Below are 21,708 nucleotides of genomic sequence, written 5' to 3'. Positions count from 1 at the left end.
TTTCTACTGCTGTATCCTTGGTGATGCTTGTTGATATTTACATGACGACATTCAATGTGGCCATTTAGGTCACCTATAATGAATATGGGGTACTCTCTTCCAATTTATTTGATGTCCTAATTTCATCCCTATCTCTCATTGCATTCAAAATTCTTAATGCTCACCACAGCTCTTATGTTAATCTCCTTAGCTCTTCACCTTCTCTTTTGTTACTCAAAAGATGCCTACTTACTTCCTCTATGTAACATGTGCCTCTTCCTCACTAGGCCTGGTCATTTAAAAGTACCCATCTTCACCTACTGGACTTGTTTCTTTAAACTCACATTTCCTTGATGCGGTAACGTTCAGGATACTATACATGGTTTTAGCATATATATATCCCTTATTCAGATGGTTAGCTTTTCACTAGCCTTCTCTGTTTAACTGGGCTTTGGACCTCTTCCCTAACCATTCCACAGTCCAACACAGTACCAACTTTTCTCCATTCTCTAGTCCAATCCATCATCTTAAACATTTAGCATTCCTAGCCATGATGCTAAATCCCACATGCTTGTTCCTTTTACATAAAAGTTTATCTAATTTTAACACTTAATCCATTAATACCTGGTGTTATGGTTTATATTTTACCATTAAAATCAATTAACATGGTTAGATCCTGCATGTTCATTCATTTCAGTACTCCCCTTCCTACCAGTATACCCTCAGACTGTGTCACCTTTGAGAAACAATATTCTAATGAGCATGTAATATCCAAAAACCCTCAAGGAGGAATAGGCTGAAAGTGTTCTCAGTATATTGATCATAAGAAGAAAACCAAGAACTTCTGTTAAGGTTATCAGGAGTAGTGACAGTAAGACCACAGTCTTCTTCTTCTTGGGGTATCAAAGCCAACACTTGTTGTTGGCATGGGAAAGGCCCGTGCCAACAACAAGTGTTGGCTTTAATACCCCAAGAAGAAGAAGACTGTGGTCTTACTGCCATTATTCCTGATAACCTTAACAGGTTCTTGGTTTTCTTCTTATGATCAATATACTGAGAACACTTTCAGCCTATTCCTCCTTGAGGGTTTTTGGATATTACATGCTCATTAGAATATTGTTTCTCAAAGGTAACAGAAAACACCGGAACACATTGGTAAAATCGCCCAAAAACGACAAATTACACAGAAATCAAATCCCAAAACGGTGAAAATACACAAAAATACGATCGAAAACGATGGAAAACACTGAAAAAACATTTGAAAACACTGATACATAATGGAAAAAGTCAGAAAATGACAAATTACACACAAGTAAAGTCTGAAAACTGTGAAATACCCAAAAATACGTTTGGAGACGACGAAAAATGAGTAAATGTCCGAAGACAGTGAAAAAAGTTTGAAAACAATGAAAGACACCGAGAAACCATGCAAAAACGCCGAAACACTATGAAAAAACGTCGGAAAATGATGATTAATACACAATAAATGCCTGAAACAGTGAAAACCTAAAAATGATTCCGAAAACAACGAAAAACACTGAGAATACGTCCGAAAACGCAGAAACACGATGAAAAAATGTCTGAAAACGACAAATTTAACATACGTCCAGAAACGTCGAGAAAAAACGAAAAAAAACCACTGAAAACGACGAATTACAAACAATGTCCAAAAACGGTGAAAAACCCAAGAAATACGTCCGAGTAAGTTGAAAATCATGGAGGAAATGTCCGAAAATGCTGAAACAATGAAAAAAAAAAATGTGCGAAAGTGACATTATACAAATAACTTCCGAAAAAGGTGAAAAACACGTAATTGTCTGAAAACACCGAGAAAATGTCGGTAAATGCTGAAACACAATGAAAAAACGACCGATAACGAGAAATTACTCCTAGACCATCAGACAAGGGTGAAAAACAAAAATACATCCGAAAACGACGAAAAACACTGAAAAAACGTCTGAAAAAAACCCAAACACAAGGGAAGGATGTCCAAAAATGACGAATTACACACACGAAACGTCCGAAAATGGTGTTAAACAAAAATACGCTCAAACTACAAAAAACAATGAAAAAACGTATGAAAACGTCGAAAAACAATGAAAAACTTACAAAAATGACGAATTACACACAAAAAACGGAAATGGAGATAAAAAACTATTATAAGTCCGAAAATGACAAAAATCACCAAAAAAGCCTTGATAAATGTTGAGAAACCCAAAAATACTTCCGAAAACGACGAAAAACACAATTAAATGTCCGAAAAGGCCGGAATACCATTAAAAAAACTCCCGAAAACGACAAATTACAAACAAAAAATGTCCGAAAACAGTCAAATACTCGGAAATACGTCCGATTAAGATGAAAAACTCTGAGCTAAAGTCCAAAAACGCTGAAACACAATGAGAAAAGTCAGAATACGAGCAAAAATACGCTTGAAAACTACGAAAAGCACCAAAAAAATATCTGAAAACGGTGAAATACAATGGAAAAATGTCTGAAAAAGAAAAAGTATACTCAAAATACGTCTGAAAACGACGAAAAACACTGAGATAACTTCCGGACACGCAGAAACAATGAAAAAACGTCCAAAAAGGAGGAATTATACTCAAAAGTAAGCCAGAAACCGAAGTAAAACACCAGAAAAATGTCAAAAACGCTGAAACACAATGAAAAACCAAACCGTTTTTACCCCTTGACATCGTCGTCTTTTCCACCATTACCCCTACATAAGGGTTCAGTTTTCTGATGTGCCCTTATCAATTCCTTCTATTATCTACCCCTTGAAGTCACTGTAATACATATACACTTTCATTTTCTTGTTTCCTTTATCTCCTTGATTTGATACTTATGACAACTTTGCATTTGCAGGGAATGTGAACTTTCCTTTCAGCTTCCCTTATAGCTAACGTGATGACGTTAATCAAAGGGTCAAAGATGTAGGGGCTAGAAGCTAATCCTTAAAGCAGTTCCATTTTCAGATTCATCTTATTTACTATATTGGATCCCTCTCTCTGATTACAGCTCATTTCATCTTTGCTGACACACACACAGAATAGTCTGGCCTTACACATTCTCCTCTAGCCTCATACACCTGACAACACTGAGATTACCAAACAGTTCTTCTGCCCTGAAGGGGTTAACTATTGCAGTCTAATTGTTTAGTGGCTACTTTCCTCTTGGTAACGGTAGAAGAGACTCTCTAGCTATAGTAAGCAGCTGTTCTAGGAAGACACTCTAAAATCAAACCATATTTCTCTAGTCTTGAGTAGTGCCATAGCATCTGTACCATGGTCTTCCACTGTCTTGGGTTAGAGTTCTCCTTTAGTCCTCTGATTAGTGGCACCATCTGTTACTTCTGGCACATATTTCTAACCTTAATCACCAACTGCGGGGACCTTTTATACAGCATTAACTGAACAGTAGATAGTCACTTTCTTAACTCTTTATTTCATTGCTATGACAGCACACGACTCGTTTGACGCTTAATAGCCCCTAATATATACCTTGAATTCTTTTTAATCACTTGCAACTATTTCCAGTCTAACATTGCAATGTTTATTTGTCACACGCATCTCAAATTTCACAAATATGTGCTGTAGTGTACTGTATTCCTCTTTGCCAGTTAATTTTCTTATAATCATCTCGTTATAAAAAATGCTTCTGTTGTCGTCAGCTCTGATAAATTGCATGAGTTGTATCTAGCACCTTCTCCAATATATATTAGGCTAATTTTGGGTTTTAGCATTTTAACGTACTCCTTTCCTTTCTGTTGGCATAGTCAGTTTTACCTCTTATGTTGTTCCGTACATTTCTTTTTGCTTGTTTTCATGTATTGGTCAGCGATGGAATTTTTTCCGCTAGAAATGTTTCCGATGCTAATCTGTGGTCGTCCATCATACTAACATCCTGTTATTTTTTCATTCAGATGTTGTTCAAAACATTGTTTTGGTTGCTCCAGTGTTCTGTTCTGCTAAGTTTTTTTTTTTTTTTCATCTTATACTTTTCCCCTTTCACAGTTTTCTGAAAAATCATTTCACGACCACTGATATTCTGAGTATTTCCTCTTTTTCCCTATGCTGTGTTGAGATTCTGATACCATTCCCATTAAATTGTCTTCTCTCTATTTCTTGATGTGAACTCTATCAAGTAAAGTACTCAACCACAGTTTTCCTATATGATTTGTGCAAAACGTTGCTACTTACTGAAAGTTTATCATGATTAGCTGTAAATCTGTTTAAATACATACAGGTTTTTTCCTTTCGTCCCCATATAAAGCGCAGCTTATTTCTTGACCTGTGATCTATTTGGATTTCCCTCCCATTTCATTTCCTTCTCTTGTTTTTCCCATATTGTTTCATCAATTTTGTTAATCATTGATTCTTTATTGCACCGCACCTTTTCCCCCTGAATTTTTAACGCTATTTACTAGATTACGTAGTGGATGTATAGGACAATCAATGCACTTCTCTTTTCAATGTCCCTTTTGGCCCCGCCTACAACCATTTTCAACCTCTTTTTATACTGTACCCGAGTTCTCAAGAACTCTCCGTCTTTCTTTCAGTCCCCAAAAGGCTGCATCAGTAACCCCTCCATTCTTATAAACCCTTTCTATTGTATTCCTTACTGTACTACATCCCTGCTTCTTAGCGTCTTCTCTAGCAATGTATGATTATATCAACTTTCTCTGTATTTTTAGAAGATTGATCTTCATTCCTCTTTTCGAGTTGGAATTTGGCGGTGGTACCTTCTTGTTTCATAAATTGACTCTCTTGAACATTTCTTTTTGCATTTTATTCTAGTGCAATCTAGCTTATTTGTAACTATAAGCTGTGTATTGTGATTATTTCCTCTTTGTTTTTATTCTTTATAACTAAATAGTCTACTTTAATACAGTACTGTACCAGTTTTTTGTATTTTCCAGTTCAGTTCTGTTTAAACATCTAGCACTAGTATTCATGAACTTACTCCTTTTACATAGCATATCATCCTATCATTTGACAGCTTATTCGCTGATACCTTGCAATATGCTTCCACCATTAACCACCTTACATTGAACGCTTTCAACTTTAATCACTTTACGTTTTAGGCTTTTAACATTTAGGCTATCTCAGATTTCATTACTTATTCTATTGACTAATAAGTTATGCTCATTTATTAAAGGTTAATTTTTCACTGTTTATCTTTTTTGGTATTTGTCATTCAATATCTTATGTTAACACGCATTCAACACCACCTTTAAAATAGGTATATACTGTATATCTCTGTTTCCCGTTATCCTTGTTTTTTAAACCCATTAATATGTTGGAATCCTGCCAAGAAGTTCTCTACTCGCTATCGTAGAAAGAAACTTGTTTTTTGTAGTTCTTATATCTTGTGTTTCTCTTCTTTTGGCTTTCCTTCTCCCTAGCCACTTCATATTCTTGGGTTTTTTGTTTCCTCTTTAGCCACAGTAATAAAATAGCTTTGTGCTTGCACTCTCCTAACTGCTTTCAGAAAGCTATCTGTTTTCTTTCTTTATAGTACTGTACCAGAAAAACACCTTATTCTCACAACTACTTTGACCCGTATGGTATGGCCTTCTCTCATGTACAAACTTGCAACTTGTTCCTCTCCAGATAAGTACTGTACCTTGTAATTTATTCCCTATGAATTTTCTTGGTCTTATAATTTCATCAAGAAATTCCTATCGTCCTATTTGGTAGCCCTATACCCCTTGCTTGTCATTTTGCCTCATCCTTCCTCATTCGTGTCTGGCTTTGCAAACTTACTTTTACTACACATGGTGTACCATTTTATATAGTTTTCATTTTCTCCTCATCGTCTATCAAGTTTAATATTACATTGGCTGCTAGTTCTTTCAGTTTCTGTCTGTTTTTCCAAGAGTTTTTGTCCACTTGTAAGCTTAGATTTCCTATTGTTCTTATCCACTTGTAAGCTTAGATTTCCTATTGTTCTTATTTTTCTTTATTGATTTTTCAATTCCTAAATGGATGACCAATTATGCTCCAACTCAGTTTCCTGGTCTTCTATAGCTTTGATTCTTGTCATTATAATTTTTCCCTTAATTTTTCCCATTCATCATTCAGTTCATCAATTTTCTGAATCATATCTTTCAATTATTATTAACCCATTTAAATTTTCCTCTCTCAAACTTGCTTTTTATCCTTGAACATACATTAACATTTTTAGACTCCTTTTGCAGAATCAATACTAGGTGATCCACATTTCTCTTCCACATTTGCTCCTCTTGATAGATTTCTGGCATCGAAGACTTCCTGCTATGATTAGTCATTTTTTGACATAGTACTGTACTGAACTAAACGTGTACATCATTAATAAAGTAATTCTATATAGCCACATGCAAGCCCTTACTCTTAAAGATTTGAAGTCGCTCATCTGTATATAGTCTTGGGTAGTGCCATAGCCTCTGTACCATGGTCTTCCACTGTGTTGGGTTAAAGTTCTCTAGCTTGAGGGTACATTTTGGGCACACTATTCTATCTTATTTTCCCTCCCTATTGTTATTTTGAATTTTGAGTTTTTTATAGTTTATATGTTAACAATTTGTTCTACTGTTGTTGTTCTTAACCTTCTCTTGCAGTTTATTTCCTTACTTCCTTTCCTCAATAGGCTATTTTTACATGTCGGATCCCTTGGGTTTATAGCGTCCTGCTTTTCCAACTTGGGTTGTAGCTCAGCAAGTAGTAGTAATTATGGTAATATATTTTTCTCACTTTTGTGCTGGTATGGTACTTTCCAAGACAAGTACTGTAGTTACTTCATTATTTAGACTTACCATTCAATCTCTTGCAAGTAGCTGATTTGATACATTCTAGTTTTTCAAGGTGTCCTCAGCCATTTCTACAGCTGTTTCTAATACTTTATATAACTCGGATAGTCTTATTTCTCTTATTTTTTTACGCTACCGTATCTCTTTCTTTTATATTGTTGTTACAGTATTGTTTTCCCGCTGCTCGGGAATCAACAAATTTCTTCTTCTTTTGTCAGCTTTGTGGTGACCTACTTTTAGTAAATCACTTGTTTTGAAAGCTCAACGAGACCCTTTATTATACAATATCAAGTTATTTTCTTCATTCAGATAATTTAAGAACTACTTTAATTGTTCCAATGTCTCATTTTTTTTTTACTTTAATTCTTCATATACTTTATATCCCTAACAGCTGTTAGGTCTCCCTAACCACATTGCATTTCCTGAATATCTATGCTTCTCCTCCCCATGTTGAGATCCCTCCCAAATTTATTTTATTTCCTTTATTAAGTTCTTGATTTTCCTATGGCCCTCAATAGCGGTAGACCCTGGGGTAACTCCTGGAGTAAGAGTTAGTTCAGTACAGTACTTGACTGTAATCTTGTTCCTACACCAAGATATTTTTTTGTGTTTACCCTTTGACATTGTCGTCTTTTCCACCCATTACCCCTACATTATGAGTTCAGTTTTCTGATGCGCCCTCATCAATTCCTTTTATTGTCTACCCCTTGTAATAAATATACTCTTTCATTTTATTATTTCCTTCATTTCCTTGATTTGACACCTCTGACAACTGCGTTTGCAGCGAATGTGAACTTTCCTTTCAGTTTCCCTTATAGCTGACGTGATGACGTTAATCACCGGGTCAAAGGTGTAGGGACTAGATGCTAATCCTTAAAGTGCTGTCACACTAGCTAATTGTCCGTGAACTTTTTCAGAGTATTTTTATCAAATTATAAAATAAGGTAATGTTCCTACCTTATATGTTGTTGTCATAACTTATAAACAAACTGCCTCATTGTTGAAACAAGTATATATACCTTTTAACAGTTAATATTAAAGGTTTCCTTCTAAGTTAGCATGTCCTGTTTTAATTCAGGGGTTGAAGACGTGCTCACACATTTAAAATTTAGTATACAAAGTCTATAACAGTTCAAACTAGGGTAGGAATAGCTTACTTCTAGCCTGTTCATAATCTTATTTACACAACCATAGTCTCCTTTATTTCTTCAACCAAAAACTGTTCCAATCTCTATTCCTTTTGATTATTTGAAATGCATAAACAATAAAGTCTGCTAGTGGTGGGTGGAATTTGATCACTGTCATTTTCAGAATATGAGACGAAGACACCAGAAAGTGGTCGTCAAAACAGAAATTAGATGAAAGTTTTGCTAGTGTGACTGCCTTTAGTGTAGACCAACTCTCACCTTAGACACTTTTCTACTTCTATCAAAGATTCTTATTTATGTGACTGCCTCTGTAACATATCCTGTACCACTCTTTAGTATAGTTTTCAGAAACTCCCTTCTCACGTATACCTCTCATATCTTCATACTTCTTGCCTTGGTACCCAATCATACATTTTATAGCAAGTGTATTCATTTCTGTTTATATTTATTTTTCAATTTTATACCATGCATATTCCGTAGTTCTTTTTGTTTTCTCTGTATTCCATTTTCTGTTTTAATATAAAAATTTCATCATCTGTACTCTTAAAGGTTTAAAGGCTACTCCTTGTTAACTTTCTTCACTGGGCTATTCTCCTTGTTGGGGCCCCTGGGCTTATAGCATCTTGCTTTTTTAACTAAGGTTGTAGCTTAGGAAGTAGTAGTAGTAATAATAATAATTTCTTCAATAATGTTATACAGTATACAGTACTGTTGTCTATGATTGTATATTATTTGTTTATTGGAAAATATAATACATTTACTTTAGATTTGTGTTTTATTATGCATACCAATGTTTTTTTTATTAAACATGTTAGAAGAAAACTTGTGGGAAGAAAAAGAATCATATCCTTGGAAATGACTTCTGTGAAACTTAATGCAAGTACTTTTACTCAATCTGTTAAGCAAGAAATAATAGATATGTTAAATGAAAGGCATGAGAAATACTCATTGGGGTGAAAAATTTAAAGTTTGAAAATATGTTTTCTAAATGGAAGAAAAATCAGATTTTGTCGATATAAGATGACTTTTGACGGAATTAGTTACTACCACCCATACTTACACAGGCTTGCATATCATTGTGTAAATTTCTTAGAATGTTAAGGAATTTTGGAGGTACTCCAAATTTAGAGAGAGCAGTCCATAAAAGGTCTCTGTTCACTGTGTCGAAGGCCTTTGTTAGATTGATAAAGGCTATGTGAAGATCACAGTTTTGTTCATGGCATTTCTCTTGTAGTTGTCGGGCCAAGAATATCATGTCACAAGTGCTGCGTTCTTTACGAAAGCCACATTGCGTCTCTGGTAGTACATTTTCTGAAATGTGTTTGCAAAGTTTGCAAGCATTATTCTTGCCAGGATTTTACTTGCAAAGCCGAGCAAGGTGATTCCTCTGCTATTGTCACAGAGGGAACGGTCCCCTTTACGTTTGTAGATGGTGACAATGTCTGAGACAAGCCACTCATGGGGGACTTCTTCCATGTTCCAAATAGAGAGAATAAGGTTGTGGAGTTGTTGGAGTAAGTAGCCCCCTCCTTGAATAGTTCAGCTGGTAGACCATCAGGGCCGGGGCTTTTGTTGTTTTTCATGGCCCTTATTGCTTGTATAGTTTCTGGGAAAGTGGGGTTGGTATCTAGGATTTCTGAGTGAGGGACATCAGGGATGTTGTTGAGGATATTAGGCTCTACAGGATTTCGTTGGTTAAGGATCAAGCTGAAATGTTGTGCCCAGCGATCTATTATCTCCTGTTTGTTTTTTAGGAGGTTTCCTTCTATAGAGCGAACAGGAGTTATACTACTTTTCGTTGGGACATATAAGATTTTAATAGAGTTGTAGAAACCATGTTGATCATTTGCATCTGCGTATGATTGAGTTTCTTTTGCACGGTCATTCCACCAGTTATTTTCCATATCTCTGAGTATTTTCTGCACTTCTGATCTTAGCTGTTGGAAGTTTTCTTTGACAGCTACAGAAGTAGGTTGTGAGAGCCATGCATCATGCGCTTTATTTTTTGCTGTGATTAGGTCATGTATACCATCAGCGTTGTTATCAAACCAATCTTGATGACATCCTGTGGAGAAGCCAAGGGTTTCTTCTGCATTTTCCTGAATTATAGTTTTCAGTTTTGTCCACTCAGAGTCAAGCTCATTGTCGATGTTGTTTGGATCAATGTTAGGGATCTCAGCCAGCTTTCTTGCTATCCCATGACGGTAGTTGTTCCAAGTAGAGGTGTCTTTCAAAGCAGGAATGATTAATTTCTTTGAGGAAGGTTTGTGAGAAAGAGGAGGACGGATGGTTAGCTTGAGCTTAGCACGTATTAGATTGTGATCTGTGTGGCACTCGGCACCTCTCATTGCACGGGTCTGGACGGCATCTTGCTGGTCTCGCTTTTTTATTATGACTTAGTCAATCAAGTGCCAGTGTTTTAACCTTGGGTGCATCCACGAAGTTTTGTGCTTGTTTTTGAGCTGAAAAAGGGTGTTGGTAATGACTAGGTTGTGTTCTGAGCATAAGGAGAGCAATCTGAGTCCATTGCTATTCATATTACCAACACCATGATGACCGATGGCGCCTCCCCTGATGTGGTGTTCCCTTCCCACTCTGGCATTAAAGAGTTCTAAGAGGATCAGTTTATCTTCCCTTGGAGTTTGGTTAATGGCTGAGTCTAATAATTCATAGAAAGAGTCTTTTGTCTCATCTTCACTGTCCAGTGTAGGAGCGTAAGCACTCAGGAGAGTGGCATAACGACCTTTTGCAAGTGGGATGCGCCTGGACATCAACCTCTCCGAGATGCCAGCTGGTGAGTCTGGGATTTTACTTAGCAGTTTTGTTTTCACTGCAAAACAGACACATGATTTCTGCGTTCATTTGCTGGATAACCTTTCCAGAAGAATGTGTATCCTTCTCCTACCTCTGTTAGGGTGTCCTCTTCTGAAAGACGAGTTTCACTTAAGGCAGCTATGTCAATGTTGTATCTTTGCAGTGCGTGGGCGACAAGAGCTGTCCTGCGGTGTGGTCTGTCATTTTCATCACTATCAATTAGTGTGCGAACATTCCAGGTGGCAATGTTAAGGGGTATTTTTCTTCTATTTTGACCGCAGTAAGGAATGTCTTGGTGGATGCGGTTATCCACCCGGGTGGTAGTGAATCAGCCAATGTTTAGGTTACCTTTTCTAAACCCTTCCCTGCCAGGGGTGAGCAGTGGGGTCTCCATTTCTGGCTGCTCAGTTGCACTGGAAGCTGCCGAGGAATAGACCTGTTTCATGCCATCTCTCCAACGACCATCACTCCAGTGCCGCCCACGTGCAGGACTCAGGCTGATGACTTCCAGCCGCATTCTCGACCTGTCACCGTTACCCTATCCTGTCGCCGGGGGACTTTTGTTGGTTGGTGGTGAGGATGAGAAAGGGTGGTGAAAGTGAACGAAGCAGTGTGCTAGCGCAGAGAAAGGATTATTGTGGCTGTGGGGGTGCGCTCTTCCCACAACCACATCTTGGCCCTCCTCAACTCATGTCAGTGGCATGAACGATTCAGGACGACTGACAGCAGAATTGGGTTGCAGGGATATGCCGGAAAACCAAGTATTTCAGGAAACCGCCTTATGTGGTACTCCGCGCACAGATTTTTCGTTTGGGGTTTACTCCCGTAGCCTTAACCCACCCAAGGGCTGTCCACAAGGCAGTGGGTGCAGTGCTTGGTAGGCATCAGGGTGCATCCACACGCTGGTGGTCCTGCATGCCGTACATCTGGGGCCTACTGCTGCTCCGAGACACTAGACACGTCTGTCGGGGATCCTGTTGATTTTGCCTGTGATTTTCTGCAGCATTTGTAATAGTGGCCCTGCTTGCAGCACCCGGGGCATGAGGCTCTGCCAGAGGCATGGCGGCTGCCGCAGATCTCGCAGGGAGGGGGTGGGGGACCCCTACCTGTGCCAGCAACGGTTGCATTCGGATGATCTGCCTCGGGTGTCTTGCTGCCGGCCGCACAAGCAGTTTCCCTCCAATTGCATTGGCACGCAGCGGCGTCGACGCAGGCCGCCTTGTAAGCACAGCAACCGGCCCTAAGGGGACTAACACTATTGATGTTGCTACATTGGTACACATGGTGACGCATAGCCTCATCACTTAGGCCCACCATTAACTTAGGTAATAACATATATTCGGCTAGATTACACTGACACTGAGGGCACTGGAAATTGCAATCGGTGGCCTTTTGAGAACACTTTAAAAAATAATCACTAACACTTTCTCCTGGGCCTTGTATCGCATGGAAAAACTCCGACCATAACACAGCACGGTTTGTAGAGCGTAACACAATATCACGAATAAAATCCATGGCTTCCGTAGCGGTGAGGTTAGTTCATTCCTGTGAAGTGAATCTGGCGTCCAGCGCTCGTTGTAGAGGGGTGTGCAGTATAGCCTGATGTGGTGGACGACCTCGTGGGGTGGTAGTCTGCACAATTCGATCCACCATTCCATCGACCTCCTCCAGGACCTGAATGCGGGGGGCTTCAGCTCAATTTCACACTTCTCCTGGGTTGCGGACGCAGGGACACGAGGTGCAGGGGTAGCATGTGTCGTAAGCCGGTCTTGGAGGATGTTGATCATTTGTTGCTGTGCCGCCATGGCCTGCCTGGCTTCTTGCAGGGCAGGGACGAGCCCAAGGGGTATGACGGGGCATGCGGCCCTTGGGGTGGACCGCGTTGAGCGGCGCTGGAAGGGCATGGTGAGGGTCACGGAGGTTCTTGAGAATTACTGCGCTATATTGGATGTCAAGGTGGGACAAGAGATACACGGTGGTGGAGGCATGTGGTTTATTGCGTCCTGAGGTACAGATTAATGACAGTTGCTCTCTGCAACCGGCACACTCACTTGGCACCTGCCCGTCATGGGAAAATATATCGTACTTGCAGGTACTCCATCACTCTTGGTTCAAGTTAATGAGTTTTGTGAAGAGGAAAAGATATATTTAAATATAGAATCCAAGATAGTAGAATCTTTGATACATGTAGACATTGAAAACAGTTTTTCATTTTGTTACAAAACTATTACTAGTTCCTTCTCTTAGTCCTGATGTCTTAGGAATGTATCATATTCCAGAATGCAGAAAGAAAAACGCCTATATTCATCCACTTTTAACGTTAATTGAAACATTCGTTGGATACAGCATGGGAATAAAACAATTTGTTTTAAATGTGTTTTATTTATTTATTTAGGGAGGAAAATAGAGTATGAATTATACTTATAAATATTATCAAGATTTGACACTCTGGAACAGATAAGGCTGAAAAATCCTGACAAAATCATTTAGTGAGTTGGTAAATCTGATAATAACTACAATATTGAACATAGTGATTAATCTTGGAGTTTCTACAGCCTCTTGAGGAAAGGGAAAATCACATATGATTAATGTAGAATTTCTTGATAACACTCATGACGTAGTTAGATGGAGATCTCCTCAATTGGTTAAGAATGTTCAATGGGATATGATAACAGAAGATGCACAGACCTGTGACCAAACAAAATTGACTATTTATAAAGGAAGGAAGTCTTACCAAAATAAAATATTTGATAATGGTTGCAATTATTGGCCAAAAATTAAGTTTATCTAAGTTGATTATATTCAGGAAGTAAATGATAAGGACAATTATTTGTTGAAAGATACTGAGAAATTTTGCATTCAATTGTTTTCATGATTAAGGTATTATGGTGGTAAGAGGATCTCTCTCTCTCTCTCTCTCTCTCTCTCTCTCTCTCTCTCTCTCTCTCTCTCTCTCTCTCTCTCTCGTGATTCTCAAAATATTTGATGTATGCTGAGATATAGGAATCTCTCTCTCTCTCTCTCTCTCTCTCTCTCTCTCTCTCTCTCTCTCTCTCTCTCTCTCTCTCTCTCTCTCTCTCTCTCTCTCGTGATTCTCAAAATATTTGATGTATGCTGAGGTATAGGACACTCTCTCTCTCTCTCTCTCTCTCTCTCTCTCTCTCTCTCTCTCTCTCTCTCTCTCTCTCTCGTGATTCTTAAAATATGGGGTATACTATGGTGTAGGAATTCTCTCTCTCTCTCTCTCTCTCTCTCTCTCTCTCTCTCTCTCTCTCTCTCTCTCTCTCTCTCTCTCTCTCTCTCTCTCTCTCTCTGTTATTCTAAGGAAGTGAACAAGTGAACGTGTTGGGTTGCTTCTCATCATACCATAAAGGCCACCAGTTCTTAGACTTGCACATATCACATTGTGTCTAATGTGGCTTAAGGCTAGGCTCCACTTTGTAGAGCTGATTTTTGCCAATTTTTTATTTTTTTTTTCTTTGCTAAAAGTCTTCCTCTGGCCTAACCTAACAGAATGCCGTGATACGTGTAGAATTCATCTCCAGCCTCCATAACGCCCCCATGGTCGTCAATGCAACCCTACCTGTATAACATATATCATTGCATGTTGGGTGATGTGCCAAATGTTCATAGTAAAAATAAGAAATATCATTAGTAATTGCGTAATATTTTTAGTCTACCTCTCAAAAATTGGTCGAAGTCGTTTTCTATTGTTAGTTTCATCAAAGAAAACCAGTTTAGGGGTAACTATGAGATTATTTCTCATTTTCTTATGTCTTCAGAAAAAAATCGCTTTTCCTTGGGTTTTTTTCGGGAGAGGGGTGTTGTTATTATTATTACTTGCCAAGCAAGCTACAGTCTTAGTTGGAAAAGCAAGAAGCTATAAGGCTAAGGGCTCCAACAGGGGAAAATAACCCAGTGAGGAAAGGAAACAGGGAAATGAATAAACGATATAAGAAGTAATGAAAAATTAAAAGTAAATATTTTAAAACAAACATTAAAACAGACAATTCATGTAGGCCTATAGCTATAAAAAGACTTAATGTCAGCCTGTTCAACCTGAAAACATTTTCTGCAACTTTGAACTTCGAAATAAGGCTTTATATTCATGTGGTTGGTAATTTATGTAAAATTAACCTTATTGCAATCATACGACCGTATATCGAATAGCTGATTCAAATATGACTGTGTGAGAGAGAGAGAGAGAGAGAGAGAGAGAGAGAGAGAGAGAGAGAGAGAGAGAGAGAGAGAGAGAGAGAGAGAGAGAGAGAGAGAGAGAGAGAGTGTGTGTGTGTGTCCAGCCTTCTGGGTTGGTTCAAGTACTCAACTTTTACGAAATTTCTGACGGTAATCGTCATGTATTATAACTAATGTATTTGTCATTGTTTATTTGTAATTAGTCTCGGATATATTGAAGACCATATTTCGTTTAAGAACATTTTTCCTTAAACTTAAAAAAAAAATAAAAAAAAAATAAAAAAACACGTGGCTCAGAAGGCAAGAAAGTGCTAAAATTGTTATAGTGGCTATGAGCTCATAAGGTCGAAACTCAACTGAACTCGGAGGAATAACCACCCTTGTCGAACACCTGTACCCTTTAAATAGTTATTCTGTCGAAAATCTCCACAAAAAGATATGAGATTCGACCATCTGAGTCGTGGTTTTTACCCTGGTACGAGCTAAAGAGGCTCTCTTGCCTGCCTAGAAGTTGAATAGACCCACAATCGAAGTAATATTCATATGTATTTAATTTTAGAAGCACTAAATTGTATTTAATATATCGGTTGAAATGTTTTATGTAATCTCATTTTATATTTGAATATCTTGAAATATATTTCAATGGTACAGAGGCTTCCCTTTGTAACATATATACCAATGATTTTTTTCTTGCTTTTGGATGTGCTACGCTTTTGCTTTGTAGGCCTACAGTTTAACGCACAACATTGACTCTAATATATATAATTAACAACTAGAGTGGCTTTTGATATCGAATTCTACCTTTGGAAATGTATAACCACTAGAAATTCATTTATGATAAATGCATCTGGCTGGAAAGGACTCGAACCCATGCCTTTAGAGGCGTATTGTAGGTTCAAGTCCATCCCAGCCAGAAGCATTTTATTATTATTATTATTATTATTATTATTATTATTATTATTATTACCTGCTAAGCTACAACCCTAGTTGAAAAAGTAGGATGCTATAATTCCATGGGCCCCAACAGGGAAAATAGCCCAGTGAGAAAGGAAACAGGGAAAATAAAATATTTTAAGAACTGTAGGCCTAACATTTGAATAAACATTTCCTAGATAAACTATGAAAACTTTAACAAAACAAGACGAAGAGAAATGAGATAGAACAGTGTGCCCGAGTGTACCCTCAAGCAAGAGAACTCTAACCTAAGACAGTGGAAGACCATGGTACAAAGGCTATGGCATTACCCAAGACTAGAGAACAATGGTTTGATTTTGGAGTGTTGACTTACCTTGGTTGCTGATGCAAAGTTATAGTTACTTGCAAGTAAATTTTGAAAGGCCTGTTATTATATTTTGATAGATGGTCCCACCAGAAATGAGAGAGAGAGAGAGAGAGAGAGAGAGAGAGAGAGAGAGAGAGAGAGAGAGAGAGAGAGAGAGAGAGAGAGAGATTCATTATTTAGTTCAATTTGGTGCAAATCACAGCGTTCTAACCATTGGTTTTGTTACTGGTAAAGTTGAATAACAAGCCTTGAGTGACGATATTAAACTGTAAATTCGCAAGGAACGTGAATTAAGTAAAATATCCTTACTATAATGGAGTTTTATTACGAGAAGGGCTGTCTCCTCATGCATAGGCCTACTTTGATTTTTATATATATATATATATATATATATATATATATATATATATATATATATATATATATATATATATATATATATATATATATAGGCTATAATGCGTCTCTGCTAACGGATAGGCCTATATACCCTGATCCAAGGTTTATGAAAATGTGGAGAAGTTGTAGGCCTATGTAATATGTGTGGTGCCTAGTTTTACAATGCTTATTTAGTTATATAGTTAGAAACTGGTTTACATGAGAGAGAGAGAGAGAGAGAGAGAGAGAGAGAGAGAGAGAGAGAGAGAGAGAGAGAGAAGGATATTGTGGTCTGGAATACTTTGCCTAGAAGGAGAAACCACGTGACGTTTACTTTGTATAAAAGAAGAATTTAAGAAATCCAAACTGACCACAATAGGTTGCCAAAACTGATGATAGCAAGGTGTTATCCTATCTAATTTCAAGGTAGAAGGGAATAAAAGTAAAGATTGTGAATCTCATTACTATATTAATTTATTTAAGGCACATGTAATATAAACTTAATAACAATGATAAGAATAAGCTTAGAAGCTTTGCAATAAAGAACCAGGAAGTTCAGGAACCAGGTGTATATAATGTTTCTGATCTTGGGTTCCTGAGTGTTAAAATATTGTCTCCTCAGAGGGCTTGACTTGGCCAATGGCTAACTTTTGAATTTCGTTCTTTTCTGTTAAACATTCCCATTGAGAAGTACGATATTGCAAGTATTATTTAAGACTCCAAACATACATAATTATGTGTAGTTTGTATGGAAAAATATGGTTTCTGATACATAGAATGAATGTCTCCAACTGGCATAATACGACTCAATTATCATGTGACTTTTTGAAAGCTCGATATTATAGTTTAATATAACAATTTTATCTGTTAATGGTAAAAAATGGCCCTTGCCTGAATGCAAGTTGATTGTTTTGTGGTCTGACTTAATGCTTGCTTTCCCAATAACACACATATATACATACACATCATATTTAGTATATGATAATACCTAATATTTTATTTCTTACAAAATTTCGTACATAGAAATACAGACAAGTTATTGAAATAGTCAAGCTTTTTTAGAAATGCTTTTCTTAAAGTGATTTTATTTCCTTGTAGGTAATTATATATTAGAATTGGAATTGATAAGATGGAAGCAAAGTAAATTGTGGTGTATTCGAAAGTATGTAAGCTGTGAAGCTGTCTGTGAAGGAGGTAACTAATGATAATGAATTTTTTTTTTTTTACAGATTGCAAATATGACGCTTCTAGTAGTGTGCCCACAATCAGTGTTGTTGTGGAGAGAGCAACGAGGAAGTTGTTTTGTAGTTACGTGTGTTTGTGTGTTTCGCGGTTTGGCAAATTGGCCTTCTTTTGGTGTTCTTTAGGACCATTTGCTTAAATAAGGTATGTATAGCAGGACAATAGGTTACCGCCTTGTTTTTAACTATAATAAAAACCCTATAATCGATTAGAGGCTCCAGGAAATATCTGATGATGGAGTTGGGTCATTTCTAGTTTCCACATTTTCTCCTGTGTCTTTTGTCGTATTCTTTGGATAATTGTAATGTCTAGAGGAATTATATCATATAGACTAAACTGGGTTCATTACATAAGATAAATTGGGTTCGTAAATTGAAATATTTGATTTTGATTATTCATTACTTCTTTCCTAGTATATTAACTTGTTTTCTTTCCTCACTGGGCTATTATTCCTCTTGGAGCCCCTTGGGCTTGTAGCATCCTGCCTTTCCAACAAGGGTAGTAGCTTAGCAAGTAATAATAATAATAATAATGATAATAATAATGTTAGGAGTGGATACCAGGGTATATGTATCATAGCGGCCACCTGTATGTATTATTATGATTAACTTAGAATACGGCAGTGTAAGGGGTGCTCGCACGGGGCGTTAGCCCACTATTTAGGTAAGTAGGTAAGGACACAGCATGTAGGTTAGGTTAAAAAGTTTAGGTTAGTTGATGTCCATTTTTAATCCACACGGGGGGAACTGGCCGCTGATATGCAAAGGCTCCGATTTTGTGATCGAGGTTGAGGTTGCTCTTGTTCTTTCTTGATTCCAAGCTTATGTCGTATTCTCTGGCAACCATAGTTGCTTGGTAACACAGTGTTGTTTATGTGGTAGTTACTGCTCATGGGTGGTTGACTGAGTTTTGCCGATGTCGGGACTTAGAGAATATCATCGGTCATTTTTAGGAAATCCTTGAGGGGCATAGAGATGTATAATTTTTTTGTTGGCAGGATGTGTTACTAGTTGTCGGAGTTCTTTGTATATGTGTGTGGGGGCATTGATTTCTTGAATGGTGACCTTTGTTCTGCCTGTGATCTACCAGACCTTGTTTACTGTTATGAATGGAGTACTGTAGTTGACGGGGAACTGGATACCGGTCATTGGTGTGTGTGCATAGTTCCTCAGACACCATTGCGGACAGACACGGCTAACAGAGTACGGCCCATCATAGGAATAAAGACCACTCCATTACCATACACCTGAAGGATATGTAACCTTGGATCGTTTCTCTGTTCTACGGGAGCCTTTCTCCATAGAATGTTTTTGGAGAAGTAGTTACCAATTGAAATCCTGGTACCTGGTCTGGGTACCACTCCTCTAGTGTTCTTGCAAGTGTTTACGCTAGTCTCTTTTGAGCACTTTCTTTCGGGTCTCGTCTACCGAAGCGACAGGTCTTGGTGAGGTCTCCTTTCTACCCTCCTACAGGGGAATCTCGTCGGCATCAAGACAGACTTCTTTCTTGTCTCAATCTGCAACAGAGTTAATGCTACTGTTCCTCCACTGCCTTCCAGATTGATAAAGACAAATCCTTCTAAGAATCCCTTTGTCGAGGAGAAGGTTAGTCCTGCACGGCCACCTCCAAGCATTGACACCGATAATTTCCGAAGCTTTACTGGTTAACAACTAGCATTCTCCATACCTTTGGGTTAGGTGGCAACACAAATATGGGACGATCTACCTGGTAGCGGTACAACGAGCATACAGTAGTACTGTATGTTGTAATTTATCAATTCCTCAGAGAATCTATCTAGAGATGTATTAGTGGAGGGTTGACATGACTACTTGAATTTTTTTTCCCATTTAAGGGAAGTGATCTACAGGAGAACACCTGCTTCTCAACCATCTCTATGAAGGATCAATTTTGATCCTTATATCATTACATGGTAGAAAGGTTTTTTAATTTAGGCCTTCATCATTTCTCGACCGACTCGTTATTCAGCTGAACAAAATACTTCTTCTTTTCCCCAGTTCCAGTCTTTTGTCAGTGTTCGAGGACACGTTCCTGGTAATTCTAAGTGCTTTCTACTTACTGCCCATTTTCCTTTTTCGGTTATTATTCCGCAGTCTGTAGATGATATTTGGGAAAGTATGACCCTGATCTCTCCCAAACAGTTACACTAATGTCAATTGGGTCTGCTGTTTTCTTTCTCCTACGTTGAGAAAGTTCCTCAATCTTCTTAGTGAAGGATGTCACTCAGGCCTTGATACAGGTTTGCAACTAGGACTTGTGTCCGTACTCGTTGTAGAAATCGTTTGGACTCGTGAGCGCTTCCAAGAAGCTCAAGCCGCAGGGAACATTTTGCAAGGTTGCAGGTTTCAAGTGATACCACTCAAACCTGGGTGGCTGGCAGCAGATAGTGTTTTGAGACTGTCCTTTACTAGTCCAGCCTTGACGAAGCAAGTAGGAACCAGCATATTTTTGCCAGTGTCACAAGTCATTCTGAAGGTTAAAAAATCTCCATTACCTTGGTTCAGGATTTTGTGGTCAGGACTTATAACTCGGCCGTTCATCACTTGAAGTCCTCCTTCATCTCTTCCCTCCCTGCCTTCCCATCTTGAGAGGACACAACAACTCTTCCTAGAGCAACATTAAGAATAGGAGAAAAGACCCCAGAACTCTTATTCTGTCTGGCTTCATGGGACATTCAGATGTGCTTCTCTGGCTAGCGAGGAGACAAAGTAAAATGAATGCTGTCTGGCAGGGAAGCAAAGGGGTCATCCCGGGTTCGAGCTCACGAAGTCTGATAATTTGGATCTATACCAGCTCTTGGGAAGAACCTGTCAGGAGCACAATTCTTGAAGGCTGGAGTTGGGTAAGGACAGAACTGTTTCTGCTCAATGAGATAGACCTACAGGTCCCAGGATGCTAGTACTGTATTCTTTGCCTAGTGGCAATTCATAAACAAATCGTGTAGCAAACCTAGCTCCTTCACGTAACAAGAAACATGTCGTATAACATAGCGATTGGAATTTAAGTTTAGAGTGAGAGGTAATCGACTGGTTCTTCTACATGTTCTTAATTCCCCTTTCTCGGGGTTCAGCACATGCTTCAGTATGTGCTGGATCTTACGCTAGATGTATGGAAGCCACACAATCAAGCAAATTTTCTTACATATAAGTTTTATTTAGAAGTTTCTCTTCCATCCTCCTAGACGAGGGGAAGGATGGCTAAATGTATACAACCCATTATTCACAATGACCATACATCCTGACAACATATTCGTCATGCGGATATAAGTTTTCCGTGACTGCCTACTAGCGCCTGATAGTGACCTAGCCTAATATCTGTTGCGTCTTCAGTTTATTAATATTTACCCCAAGGTTTTAAAATGATTCCATTTTCTTTCCTTTCAATAGACATGTGTTTAGTAAAGTAATGAGAGACTAACCGCTAATGGCAGGAAGCGAAGCATTATGGGCTCTTTGTCATTCAATTTCTCTGTTGACTCGGCAATTGTAAGACTGATCCCCTTCCAGATTATAAGTTTTTTGCATTTAATGTGGTGTTCCTTTGGGTTTGTTAGAGTTATGCATGGAGAAATTACAGTACTGTACTCATTCATTTATATCTTATCGCGCCACTCTTGTATTTTACGTATGGCTCTGACATTTACTTCCTGTAGATCCACATCAGAACATGCGGGTCCCAGTGGGCAGTAGCGGATGTAGTAGATGGTCTGGGGTGATTCACCTCGGGCATTCAGCGTTGGTGACATAGCCCTACTTTTGAAGTCCATCTCCTGTTTCCCTAATCATGGGTCTTGCTCTATTTAAGGTGGCCTACTCCTTTCTGTTAAGGGACACTCCAGAAGGTTGGTGTTCACTAGGGTT

General features: G+C 38.3%; 1 long non-coding RNA gene across 1 annotated transcript in view; it reads left to right on the top strand.

Moving 5' to 3' along the window:
* Positions 1-17,914, top strand: part of LOC137637059 (uncharacterized) — a 216,779-nt gene extending 198,865 nt beyond the window's left edge. The window contains exon 4 of the long non-coding RNA XR_011043362.1: positions 17,818-17,914. This is a non-coding gene — a long non-coding RNA (uncharacterized lncRNA). The remainder of the gene's footprint in view (positions 1-17,817) is intronic.
* The last annotated feature ends 3,794 nt before the right edge of the window (positions 17,915-21,708 follow it).

Source organism: Palaemon carinicauda, unplaced genomic scaffold (genome assembly GCF_036898095.1).
Source record: "Palaemon carinicauda isolate YSFRI2023 unplaced genomic scaffold, ASM3689809v2 scaffold51, whole genome shotgun sequence".
In the NCBI taxonomy this organism is placed as follows: domain Eukaryota; kingdom Metazoa; phylum Arthropoda; class Malacostraca; order Decapoda; family Palaemonidae; genus Palaemon; species Palaemon carinicauda.
Note: the sequence above shows the minus strand (reverse complement) of the source record. Positions and strands in the feature narration are given on the sequence as shown.